General features: G+C 36.3%; 1 protein-coding gene across 1 annotated transcript in view; it reads left to right on the plus strand.

The window, feature by feature from the left end:
• The window catches only part of HAPLN1 (hyaluronan and proteoglycan link protein 1), a gene marked incomplete at its 3' end in the record, with an annotated part of 61,773 nt that overhangs the window by 30,357 nt on the left and 18,745 nt on the right, over positions 1 to 12,671 (plus strand). The gene's annotated exons all lie outside the window — the stretch shown is intronic.

A 12,671-nucleotide genomic window follows, 5' to 3' on the forward strand; every position in this document is an offset into this window, starting at 1 on the left:
TTCCATTTAGTATTTCATTTAAAATTCTCTTTAGACCCAGACAGTCATTTATTTATTTATTCCTCAGTGGAATAGAAAGAAAAATAAAATAAATTGGGAATGTTTTACGAAAAAGGAAACCAGATTGGAACTTCAGATTAGAACTTCCGAAATCATAATATATATTATGTGCATTTGTATGGGGAACACAAAACATTGGAACAATAATAGAATAGAGCTCAAAGGGACCTTGGAGGTCTTCTAGTCCAGCCCCCTGCTCAAGCAGGAGAACCTATACTATCTCAGGCAAGTGATTGTCTAGTCTCTTCTTAAAAAGCTCCAGTGATGAAGCGCCCACTATTTCTGGAAGCAAGCTGTTCCACTGGTTAATTGTCCTTACTGTCAGGAAGTTTCTCCTTAATTCCAGGTTGCTTTTCTCTTTGATCAGTTTCCAACCATTGTTTTTCGTCCTTCCCTCTGGTGCTTAGGTGAATAACGTGACCCCTTCTTCTTTGTGGCAGCCCCTCAAATACTGGAACACTGCTATCGTGTCTCTCCTATTTCTTCTTTTCTTTAGACTAGTCAAACCAAAGTCCTGCAGCCATTTTTCATAAGTTTTAGTCTCCTGTCCTTTGATCATCTTAGTTGCTCTTCTCTGAATTTTTTCAAAACTCTCAACATCTTTTTTATGATATGGTGAACAAAATTGGCTGCAGTATTCCAGGTGTGGCCTTACTAGGGTTTTATAAAGTGGTACTAATACTTTACATGATCTCTATTCTATGCCTCTGTTTATACAAGCCAAGATTGTATTAGCTTTTTTGGTTTAAAACACCAATGAATATTGTTAAGCAATTGTAGAGTACCAGTAAAAATGGATGTAATATTTTCAAAATGTTGAAGAATGACTTTAACAGTGGGCAATTTTATTTTCATCCTATATTTTGTGGCATATTCATATTCCTGTAATTATATTCCTCAAAGAATTGTCAAATACAGCATGATATTATATGCAAAATGACCTTGTTAGCCAGGATTAGCCTGGTTTATGAAGAAGATTAAAAATTCAGAGAATTAGGAGAAAATTTGTATTCCTTTCGTGTTCCTCAGCTTAAAAAAAGAATACTATAATTTTCCCCTTGCAATATAATTTTTTACTCAAACTTCTTTTCTTCAATACTTATATAAAGGTTAGTCAGCAAAACAAAACCTTTATTTTCTTAAATATTAGCAGAGTTTAATTAGAATTGAACTGAACTGAAACATCTCAACCATCTAAGTCATTAAACAAATATGAACTCAAAATGGCCTTAATTTTTTGAAAGCAAGATTTCTGGAATTGTTGTGAGAATCTGGGTAACACCAACTGGTGGAACATATCTATATCCCTAAGGAGATTCTGTATACTTCTAAGGAGGCAAGATGTTTATAAGCAGATCAGTAAAGGGCTGATTTCCATATTAGCGTGTTCACCTTTTTCACAGCAGATGAGGTCAAGTTCAACAATTATCTCAATGAAGTTTTAAGTCAATGGCTTGAGTGTTAGAATAATTTCTAACTAGAACTTGAGTTCTAATTAAACCCAAGATGCTCAGGAAGAACAGAAATGAAACAAGTAGGTAACATAGTCTTCAAGATGTTATTAAATTGTGATTTTTTTTTCCTTATAAAAAGTTTACTTAACTAAAATATAATTTTTTGACTGTGCCTAGCTTCAGTTTATTACATTCAATAATTTTTTTTTCAGAGAAATAGTTTTCTTTGAAACCATCTGATAAGCAGACAATAGGAATGGAAAGTTCATTGTCGTTGTGTGTAATTTGGCAATATCTAAATTAAAGTATTGGATTAATAAACTCCACATGTTGGTATTTTATGAAATCCCATTAAGCCTATAAACAGAAAAAATAGTAAGTATTAAAATATTTATGATTCTTTCTATTTTTCTTAGAGCTACATAGCTAGTTCTGTTAATAATTTACCTATTGGCTGCAAAAACTGTTCTGTTGCATACAGTATATTGTAAACATTTTTGTTTTAAAATCATTGTTACTCTCATTGTAATGAGTTTGAATGGATCTATATATATTTAGATACAAACACAAGGATAGAACCTAAAAATATTATCTATTTGTATTTTAAAAAATCACTTTAGTGTAGAAATATCTATATTTTAAATTTGGGCATTATATTTAATCCTTTTTTAACTTTTGTATTCTGTTTTTATATTTATTGCCCTGTACACCGCCCTGAGTCCTTCGGGAGAAGGGTGGTATAAAAATATAATAAATAAATAAATAAATATTAATATATAGTTTGCTGTCATGAGATATTAATTTGGATCGTTTTAAAAGAGGACTGGGAAAATAGTTGAGGATAGGGGCTATCAATAACTTCTCATCTTAATGGCAGTTGCTATTCCAAAATCACAAGTTGCTTAAATGCTGTCCATCAGTGAATGTTAGATATTAACCATCATCGTCTTATTCTGGATTTTCTGAAAATACAATGTGCTAGATCAAGTGGGTTATTGGACTGACACTTTAGAACTGTTATGATCTTATATTCATGTGGTTTTGATGGCTGGAAAAAAAGCACTACTAGATGTCAGATTTATTTTGATAAAGAACCAGAAATATATAAAGAAAAGCATCCGTGTATAAGAGGCTGTTAACCTCCTTAATCACATGTGTTGTTATTTGCTCTGGCATTGCATGGAGGAAGGTATCAAAGTAGCAGCCAAGTTATATTATCATATTACCAGTATACTACTAACTTAGCTTTGGAATTAAAATCAACAGCATTATTTTTACTGATTAATGAAGACTTCAAGTAATTACTTATTTCAATTGTACAACATCCATGAATCTTTTGTTCCGAAGGACGACAAAAATCAAAAAGCATGCAAAGCACCCTTGCCATGACGTTTTTCAGTGTGTCCTCATTAACACCAAATAGTCTTCTGGCTTTTCCTTTGTTCCTGATGAAGCTGTTCCAGAGGAGCTCCCTTATAATCTTCTATTGCTGCTTTCTTAGGAGCCTGCACTACACAAAAGACCACTGCAGAAAAAGTCCAGAGCTTCAGGCTATACTGCTTCTCCTGTGAAATCAGTGTGGCCTTTTGAGATGGGTTGACTTTTTCACCACCTACTTCCTTCCCCATGTTTGCAGTTTTAGATTTGTAAAAGGATTTCCGTGGGAGTTTGAAGAAATGAGAATGGTGGCACAGATGCAACAGATTCTTTCCTTCACTGCCTCCTTCACTTTCATATAAAAGAGATGTGATCCAGTGACACAGATTCTTCTCCATGCACATGATTAATATTTTATTGATTGACTGTTTATAGCGATTCCTTAAAATAGCTTGATTTCCTTGAACAGTAGGTGTCTTCTTTCCCTAAAAACAAGAAATAAAGGAATTGTTTTAATCTTATTTGAATAAAGTCAATTTACTTTAGTAAGGCCAGTTTGGTGTAGTGGTTCAGGCATCAGACTAAAACCCAGGAGACTTTGATTTCCAGTCCCACCTTAGGCACAAAGCCAGCTGGGTGACTTTGGTCCAGTCTCTTTCTCTCAACCCTAGGAGGGCAGACAATGGCAAATCACTTCTGAAAAACATTGCCAAGAAAATTGTGGGGGCTTGTCCAGGCAGTCTCTGAGAATTGGACAAAATTGAATAAAAGAAACAATTCACTTTACTCACTGAAAAGACTGTTTATATTTTACAGAATGCTGGATACAGGTACTATATAGATGCTATATAGCAGACATGTCAAACACAAGGCCCGGGGGCCGGATCTGGCCCGCAAAGTGGTTTCATGTGGCCCGCGAAGCCATCCTGGAAACAGTGAGGCAATGGCCCCCACTGCCTTGGCCCTGGCCCAGAGACCCTCCTTCTGCCAGAGACCCTCAGATCTGTCCCACTCCTGCCCAGGCCCCCCATAGGCACCCTTGATGCGAACAATGTAGAGCTGGCCACGCCCACCCAGTAGGCCATACGCACCCTAGCCACGCCCACCCAGTAGGCCACGCCCACCCTGGCCATACCCACCCGGCCCCCTGAGGGCAACCGCAATGCTGATGCAGCCCTCAATGAAATTGAGTTTGACACCCCTGCTATATAGGTACTATATGATTAAACACTTGTTTGAATATGGCTAAAAGAATAGATAAATTTTGGGTATAAATGGGTAAGAAAGAGATGTGATTTACAAGTAGTATAGTACTTTTTATGCTATGAGAAATGTAAAAATACTGGGATGGCTTATGTGAATGAACTGTCTGGACATTTAAATGTAATTAATTTTGAGAAAATTATAATTAACAAGAATGTTTTGAATATTGAGGGGAAACTAAGCTTAAATAAGAACTTCAAAAACAGGACCTATAGTGATTTAATAAGGCTGTGATAAGCCACCTGGGAAAGCCAAGGGAAATCATCAAAACAATTAAAAAAGGAAAGTTAGAATATTTTGGACGTGTGATGCGACACCCAGAAAAATACAGCATACTCCATGTAACCCTCCAGGGAAAGTTATGTGAGCTTTTTAATGTGAGCATGTTCACAAACAAAAATATGCTTACAATAGTCTAAATGACCCTCTAATATGCAAGATTTTTTTTAATACAAGTTTTATTGATTTTTTAATATTTACATATAGATATATTTGTGAAACAATATGGTGGTTGGGTAGTTAAAATAAAAAAAACCAGTTGTAAATAGTTCAGGTTACATCAACAGAGATGCCCTCTCTAATTTGCTTAGTGATTACATAGTCAAAATAAACAAGTTAGTATATTTCTAGTTATAGCCCAGTCAATCAATAAAATTCAAGATATATTTTCAGTAATACATATCAATATCCTGTTTTTAAATTTTATCTAATTGCAATAGGATATTCTAGAATAGCCTATAGTATATAGAAGAAAGCTTAATTTTGGGTAACCCACAATTCCCTATTTCAATAAAGAATAGTTCTTTTATCTACAAAACTTATCCGACCTGGCAGAGATGGCGAAGATTTCGGCCTATTTGAAAGATCATTCGCAAGAACGTTATATTATGGAATGGAGAAGATGGATTGAGTTTATCCAGAACAAGTATAGGGTTAAGAAGTTTTATGTAGCATTCGAATAAGTCTTCTTTCGTTTTTTTTTCTTTTTCTATTCTAGTTTTTTATATATATTTAATACTGCTAAGGTGTGTTTTATCCTATATAAGCTAGAGAGTGATGGATTTTAGAATTTATAGTTGTTAGTATATGGTTGTTTATGATTGCCTTTTTATATATATATACCTTGTATTTAGCTCTGGGAAGTCGGGGGGAGGGGGGGAGGGAGGGGGGGAGGGGGGGAGGTTGGGGGGAGGTAGGGGGGGAGTAGGGAGGGGGAAGGGGGGTTTGTTAAAGGAAAACTGTATTTTAAAACTTTTCAATAAAAAAAACTTATATTGGCCATTACAAAACATTCTTATGTTTTACCATTAAAGTCGAGTTTTCATCTTAAAATTCTAGATTCTATACTATAGTTCAAAAATAGCCACTGAAATATTCTATAAATCATCTTAACCGTACATCACTTATTAACATACTATCTTTTGATATGTCATTCTAAATTCTATAATATGATTCAGAGTTATATTCCTTTACAGATCTAAAAGCTAAATGTAAAATCAGTGATTTTTTTTTAGATTCCCCTTGATCCGTAGAAAAATATTTTTATAGTCTATCTTTAGGAATCCAAAAGAGAAACAAGTTCAGTTTTTTAAATCTAACTCTTGGCTTCCTTTTCTGCCAATCATACTTTGCTCTTGGTATCTTTAAATACTCAACTGTATTTTCCTTTCTTCCTATACCCCTTATTTGAATCCAGGGAGCATATCCAAATGTCAGTTTTGCAAGGAAGATATCCCCTTTGTAACCATTGTATTTTTGCTTTGATAGTTCGGTTTTTGGTGGTTGATATAGTTGTCATTAAATCAGTTCTATCTGGGTTAGGTAGAAAGTGGTAGCTGGTATTATGGTTGTCATTGGATTAATTGAATTCTCAATATAGTATATTTGGGGGCTTTTAGTGTCTTCACTCTTGATGTTGCTTTGTTCCGGTACTGTTGTTTTTTTGCTTGTAAGTTTTGTAGTTACCATTAAAGTTTGGACTTTAAGGTTTTTTGTAGGTTGCTTTTGTTGTTCTTTAAAATCTCTTATTTTGATGTTAGTTTCCACTTCTTCTATTTGGCTTTGGGTTATCTTTTCCTCATTTAAATTCAGAGTTTGATTTGGTGGCTTTAAGTTGTCAGATTTTTCTTGCAATTTGGCTTTAATTTGCTCTGTCATTGCCAAGATCGTGTCCAGTATCAGCTTATAATCAAGTGGTGAGATGTATTCATCCATTTCGTTGTTTGCAGTTAAATCTTCCATGGAGGCTGTTTTAATAATAGTCAAAGTTTTTCCACCTCCTGAAGAGTTGTAATCAGTGCCAGGTGTTCCCACATTTATCTTTGACAGCTTTGTTATTCAGTCAGCTCTCACAACAGAAAAAGGACATTTACTTGCTGTACCAGGTTACACTGCAAGATGTCATCAATAACATACAACATACAATGTAAGAGGGGTTTTTTTCTTTTTCTTTTTCCAAATTAATTTAGAACTTTTGTAAGATTAGTCCAATTTTTTTCTTTAATTCACAGTTTAGAGAGAAAATGAAATAGTGAATCCCCAGTAACAAAAAAAAGCTTTTTAATAGATACAGATGAAATTGCTTAAATTCTTTGCTGAATTAATTGAATTTCCTTTGTAACTATGAGGGTTTAAAGATTTATTCCCAAGTAGATATTCGCCATTTTCTCAAAACAAGGGGGAGGAGATTTTCAGGAAAGTCCCACAGGAAGATGATTAAGGAAAAAGGAAAGGTAAAAGCTCACCCAGGTCCTCCAAATTGCTTCTTAGTGCTAGGTAGTACTTTTGGCTTTTGGCAGGGAGCGGCTTAGTGATCGGCCATCTTTATAGCCGGTCTCTTCTTTGGGCCAAAGGAGATGATCCCGGATTCCAGTGGAGGGCTGCCGCCCTTCCGCGATTGCAGGGAAGTCCTCCTCTCAGTAATCGCCCCTCCAGGGCAATTTTTGACCCTTTTCAGAGTCCTCCAAAGGAGAATGAAACGGACGGCAGGAAGCAGACTGTCTCTGCATGTCCGGAAGTGCCGCGTGCACGAACCGGAAGCCCCTAATATGCAAGATTTTAAACAGTATTAGGAAAGGAGATCCTATTCCAAAATGCATGCAAGTGAACAAAACTCACATTTTACAAATCTACTAGAAACTTACTATTTCTTCCTACATTTTATTTATTAATTTAATATGCATTTAGGTCATTTTCTGAAGTTTTATATATTTATATTCATAAACATAGCTTGCATGCCCAAAATGTAAATCTTCTCCTGTTTATTTTTGTTTTACTTCATTATGGCAGCATGATTTGAAGAGGAAATAAGATTGTTACTTAATCTTTATAAATAAGAAATCCTTGCTGATAGTTGAAAAGCATGGTTCTATTAGTAAATCCCAAATGATCATCTGCCTATTTCTGATGTAACTCACTGGGCATAAAGTCAATATTTAGCACTAGATAATACTGTTCAGTTTATAAACAATTCTCTTATGGGATGTTGTACACTATCTAGCTGGGATTTCATAGGAAGTAAAAAATGGAAGCATCCTTCTAGCTATCATTTTAAATAGTCCCAGTAGTCAGGCTACTTCACTGAATACAATTATAAACAATATTGCAATCAAATAACCATTATAGCAATAGGTCAGACATGTCAAACACAAGGCCCGGGGGCCAGATCCGGCCCGCGAAGTGGTTTCATGAGGCCCACGAAGCCATCATGGAAACAGTGAGGGAACGGCCCCCACTGCCTTGGCCCTGGCCCAGAGACCCTCCTTCTGCCAGAGACCCTCAGATCTGTCCCACTCCTGCCCAGGCCCCCATAGGCACCCTTGATGCGAACGATGTAGAGCTGGCCATGCTCACCCAGTAGGCCATAGGCACTCTAGCCACGCCCACCCAGTAGGCCACGCCCACCCTGGCCATACCCACCCGGCCTCCTGAGGGCAACCACAATGCTAATGCGGCCCTCAATGAAATTGAGTTTGACACCCCTGCAATAGGTAAATTGACTGAAGTCTTTTACTCTGCATTCCCTATGACATGTCTATCAAGAGAAATGCATTATATGGCAAGAAATCTAAACTGAAAAGAATAAACATTTTTAAGAAGCAAAATAAGAATAGAGCAGGAAGGGACCTTGGAGGTTTTCTAATCCAGCCTCCTGTTCATATATTATTATTTGTAAGGAATATTTAAACAGGGCCAAAGCAGCAACATTATAAACTCTAAGCATTTTTATGCACACTTATTTGTATGTCTTACTGTCCACTGAACATCATTGGTTTTACATCTGTGTAAAGACTTCATTATTTTAGAAAGACTGACTGGGGAAAAAAACTCAATTATCTTTTTTACTTTTACTTCATTTAGATGCTGAATAAGGTAGAAATATTTTTAAGGAAAAAATATTAGTTTCTTGCTATTACAGTTCACATCTTCTATGCAACTGTTTAAATTTAATCAACATGATTTTTCCTGCTAATACTCATTAAAAAAAAGGGCCAGATTTCAGTACAAAATGTTACATTCATGAAAACAATTCTAGAAAAATCTGTTTGAGCTTCATAATATTTACATGAACAAATTTATACTCATGCAGCAAATATCTTGTGCAAACATTCTTCTGTGAAATCATCCTATTACTACTACTATCTATAAATATAACCACAGTTCATGAGATTATCTTATTTTGCTTAGATTCATGTAAAATATTTTTAAATACATACAGCTTTGACAATTAACAAAATAACAGAGTTGGAAGGGACCTTGGAGGTCTTCTAGTCCAACCCCCTGCTTTAGCAGGAAATCCTATATCATTTCAGATAAATGGCTGTCCAGTCTCTTTTTAAGTCTCCAGTGATGGAGCATCCACAACTTCTGAAGGGAAGCCATTCCCACTGGTTAATTGTTCTCACTGTTAAGAAATTTCTCCTTAGTTCTGTGTTGCTTCTCTCCTTGTTTAGTTTCCATCCATTCCTTCTTGTCTTGCCTTCTGGTGATATGGAAAATAGGTTGATCCCTCTGCTTTGTGACAGTCCCTTTTTTTCTGCTCCATGAGTTGTTTTCTATTGTGGAATTTTATGGTAACATAAAATTTTTAGACATTGGTCTTCTATTGACTATCATCTTCAGTGTTACAAGTAAATTGACTCATTTATAAGATTATGGAGCTATCAAATGAAAGCAAAACTGCTATATTAATTACATCTTCAAAAACAATCTTGTTGCTGCAAAGGAAAAATGGATAAAACTCTTCAATGATCTACACCTTACACTTACATGCATACTGTCCTCTCACAAAGTTTGGTATCATAGGATGGTATGTATATTTCTCTCCTTGCAATTCCAGATGAAGCTAATTCCCAATGCTGCTATTAGGAGTTTCCCCAGATTTCCTAAATAGAGGAATGTCAGAAAGACTGTGGGAGAAGGGAAGGGATAAATGTCCTTTATCCAACCTTATTCACTACAGCTGCAGAATGGATCTGCAGGGAACACCTAACTGATAAAGTGAAAAAAGAGTACTAAAAAAGGTTCATTTGCTGAAGGCCATTCCATCTTACTCAGTGCTCAAATATTTCATAAGGATAAAAGAAGGGTTTTTTGTCACAGTTGTTTGTTGTTGTTTTAATGCAGGTCTAGCAGAATCCATGCTTTCAGAGCACAGTGTTTCTTGTGCTGCAGCTGTGAGGAAAATGCTTTGTCCCTTCCCTTCATGTTTGAAAAAAGAGATCTGGCAAAATTTGCTTTTTCAAAGTATTCATTATCTGAAGCTAGAGAATGCTATTTCTCTCTACTCATATGCAAAGAATGAAACACTATGAAGACAATGGACTATATATGTCTATTTGTGCACTATTTATTAATATTTATTTGTAATTATTTTTAAATTTAAGACAACAGACTTCTTTTTTTAGAAAAATAACAATTAGAAATATATTAGTAAATCTATACAAAAATAAGCTGCAATTAGTGCTCAAAGCACTAATGTTTCCTGTTGTTTTGTCACTGAACTTATTTCAATGTTTTATCATATACTCAGAGTTCTGTTTGGACTGGAAAGATATATAAATAATAGTAAGTAAATAAAATGTCAGTGAATCAGTTATAAGAAAGGAACCAAATTAGTTGTCAAGAAATTCTGTGTTCCCCCATCATATGAAATTATATGGAAAGGGTGCCCAGGTTAGATATGGTATCATGATTTTTAAAGCAGTACTACTTTCATTTTTAATTTCAAAATGAATTTAATATGTATAACTATAAGCAATTATTGTTCTTAGTCTGCCTTTTATTGTACCTATGATAACAAGGATCCTTTCTCTTTATTATATAGTCCAAATTTCACAATTTAAAAGCATTGCAGTAAATAACACTATCTCCTTCAATAACACTTGAGCCTCAGTGACTTAATGGACATAGACATATAGTTTTCTTTAACAATAAGAATTATTGTTTGCCATTGCCTTTTTCAGAAATATTTGGGGGAGAGTCCTATTAGCCTTTATCTAAGGAACCCTTTGTCTATGGAGATTCTCAATCATCCAGGTCTTAGTTATCCCAGAGGTGCTTTTTCATGAGTCAAGTGGACTTTGTTTTTCTTTCAAGATGTTTCATTTCTCATCCAAGAAGCTTCTTCAGCTCTGACTAGATGGTGGGGAATGAAAGGATTTATACTCCTTGCTGACAGCTGGTCATTTGCATTCTTTTAGAGAGTCATTGATGCCACCTGGAGATTTACCTGTGTCATCAGTATCAGCTGAGTAGTGCAAATTGGTGTGGAGTCTTCTTGGAACTGCTAAAAGGTCTGTGTTGTAGACTGGAGATTGATGATGTTGTATCACTGCCCCTCTATTAAGAGACAGCTGCTCAGTTTTGACATAGATGGCCTCTTTGACCTCTCTTTCAAACCAACAGTCATCTCTGTCCAAAATGTGAACTTAACGTCTTCAAAAGACTGGCCTTTGTCTTTTAAATACAGATGGACTGCTGATTTTTGTCCTGGTGGGTTTGTTCTCCTATGTTGTGCCATGCATTTATGAAGTGGCTGTTTTCTTTCCCCAATGTACAGATCTTCACATGGGTCACTGCATTGTACTGCATATACCACATTGCTCAGTTTGTGTCTGGGTGTTTTATATTCCTACAACATGTGGAATGACAACTTTGCTAGGTTTATTGTTTTCTTCTTTGTCTGTTATGGAGGAGCTCCTGCTGGGTTTTTTTATAAGTATAAAGTATAAATGTAAGTATAAATCCTTCCATTCCCTACCATCCAGTCAGAGGTGAAGAAGCTTCTTGGATGAGAAGCGAAATGTCTTCAAAGAAAAACAAGAAAGTCCAGTTGCCTCTTGAAAAAGCACCTTTGGGAATAACTAAGAACCCTTTGTGTTCTCCTGTCCAGCTATTAAAGTCCTTAAATTCTTGCTGTTCTGTGTTTCTGCCACCTTGATCTTTATTTTTTTAAAAAAAACATGTTTTATTAATTTTTAACATTCACCTTAATATTTGTTAAACATCGTGTTGTCTGGGTTAGTGTTTAAAAAAATCAATAACAATAAATTTCTATAATTCTGTAGTCCATATAGTAGCTTTACTTTTATTTATTTATTTATTTATTTAATTTATTTATTATTGGGACTTATATGCCGCCCTATCTCCCGAAGGACTCAGGGCGGCTAACAACAATAACATACAATAAATACAGAAGTTAAGATAAAATTAAAATTAAAGGCCTCTGTACAATAAATTAAAATTTAAATTAAAATAAATTAAAAATTAGAGTTAAAAATTAAAAACATAATTAAAATCCCTGTCAGTCCAGGTCAGCCAGGTAGAAACGGAGTGTTTTGAGGCCGCGGCGAAAGGACTGGAGATCTTGGGCCATCCGAAGCTCATGGGGGAGCTGGTTCCACAGGGCTGGCACTCCCACAGAGAAGGCCCTCCCCCTGGGGGTCACCAGCCGACATTGTCTAGCTGACGGTACCCTGAGGAGGCCTTCTCTGTGTGAGCGTACTGGGCGATGGGAATTCGTTCCCGGTAGCAGATGGTCCTGCAAGTATCCCGGGCCTAAGCCATGTAGGGCTTTAGAGGTAAGTACCAGCACCTTAAATCTCACCTGAAGGGCAACCGGTAACCAATGCAGCTCACGCAGGAGGGGTGTAATATGGGAGTATTGGGGTGCTCCCATCACTACCCGTGCAGCCACACTCTGCACCAGCTGAAGCCTCCGGGTGGTCTTTAAGGGCAGCCCCATGTAGAGAGCATTGCAGTAATCTATACGGGAGGTAACGAGTGTGTGGGTGACTGTGCGTAGGGTATCTCGGTCCAGAAAGGGGCGCAACTGGCATACCAGGCGAATCTGGGCAAATGCCCCCCTAGCCACGACTCCAATATGATCTTCAAAACTGAGTCGTGAATCCAGGAGGACACCTAGATTGCGTGCTCTATCAATGGGAGGTAACATTTCTCTTCCTATAACCAAAGATGGAACCTCTTGGACTAAACGAGATGCCAGTATGTAAAGCC

This window comes from Vipera ursinii (genome assembly GCF_947247035.1).
Source record: "Vipera ursinii genome assembly, chromosome: 2".
In the NCBI taxonomy this organism is placed as follows: Eukaryota; Metazoa; Chordata; class Lepidosauria; order Squamata; family Viperidae; genus Vipera; species Vipera ursinii.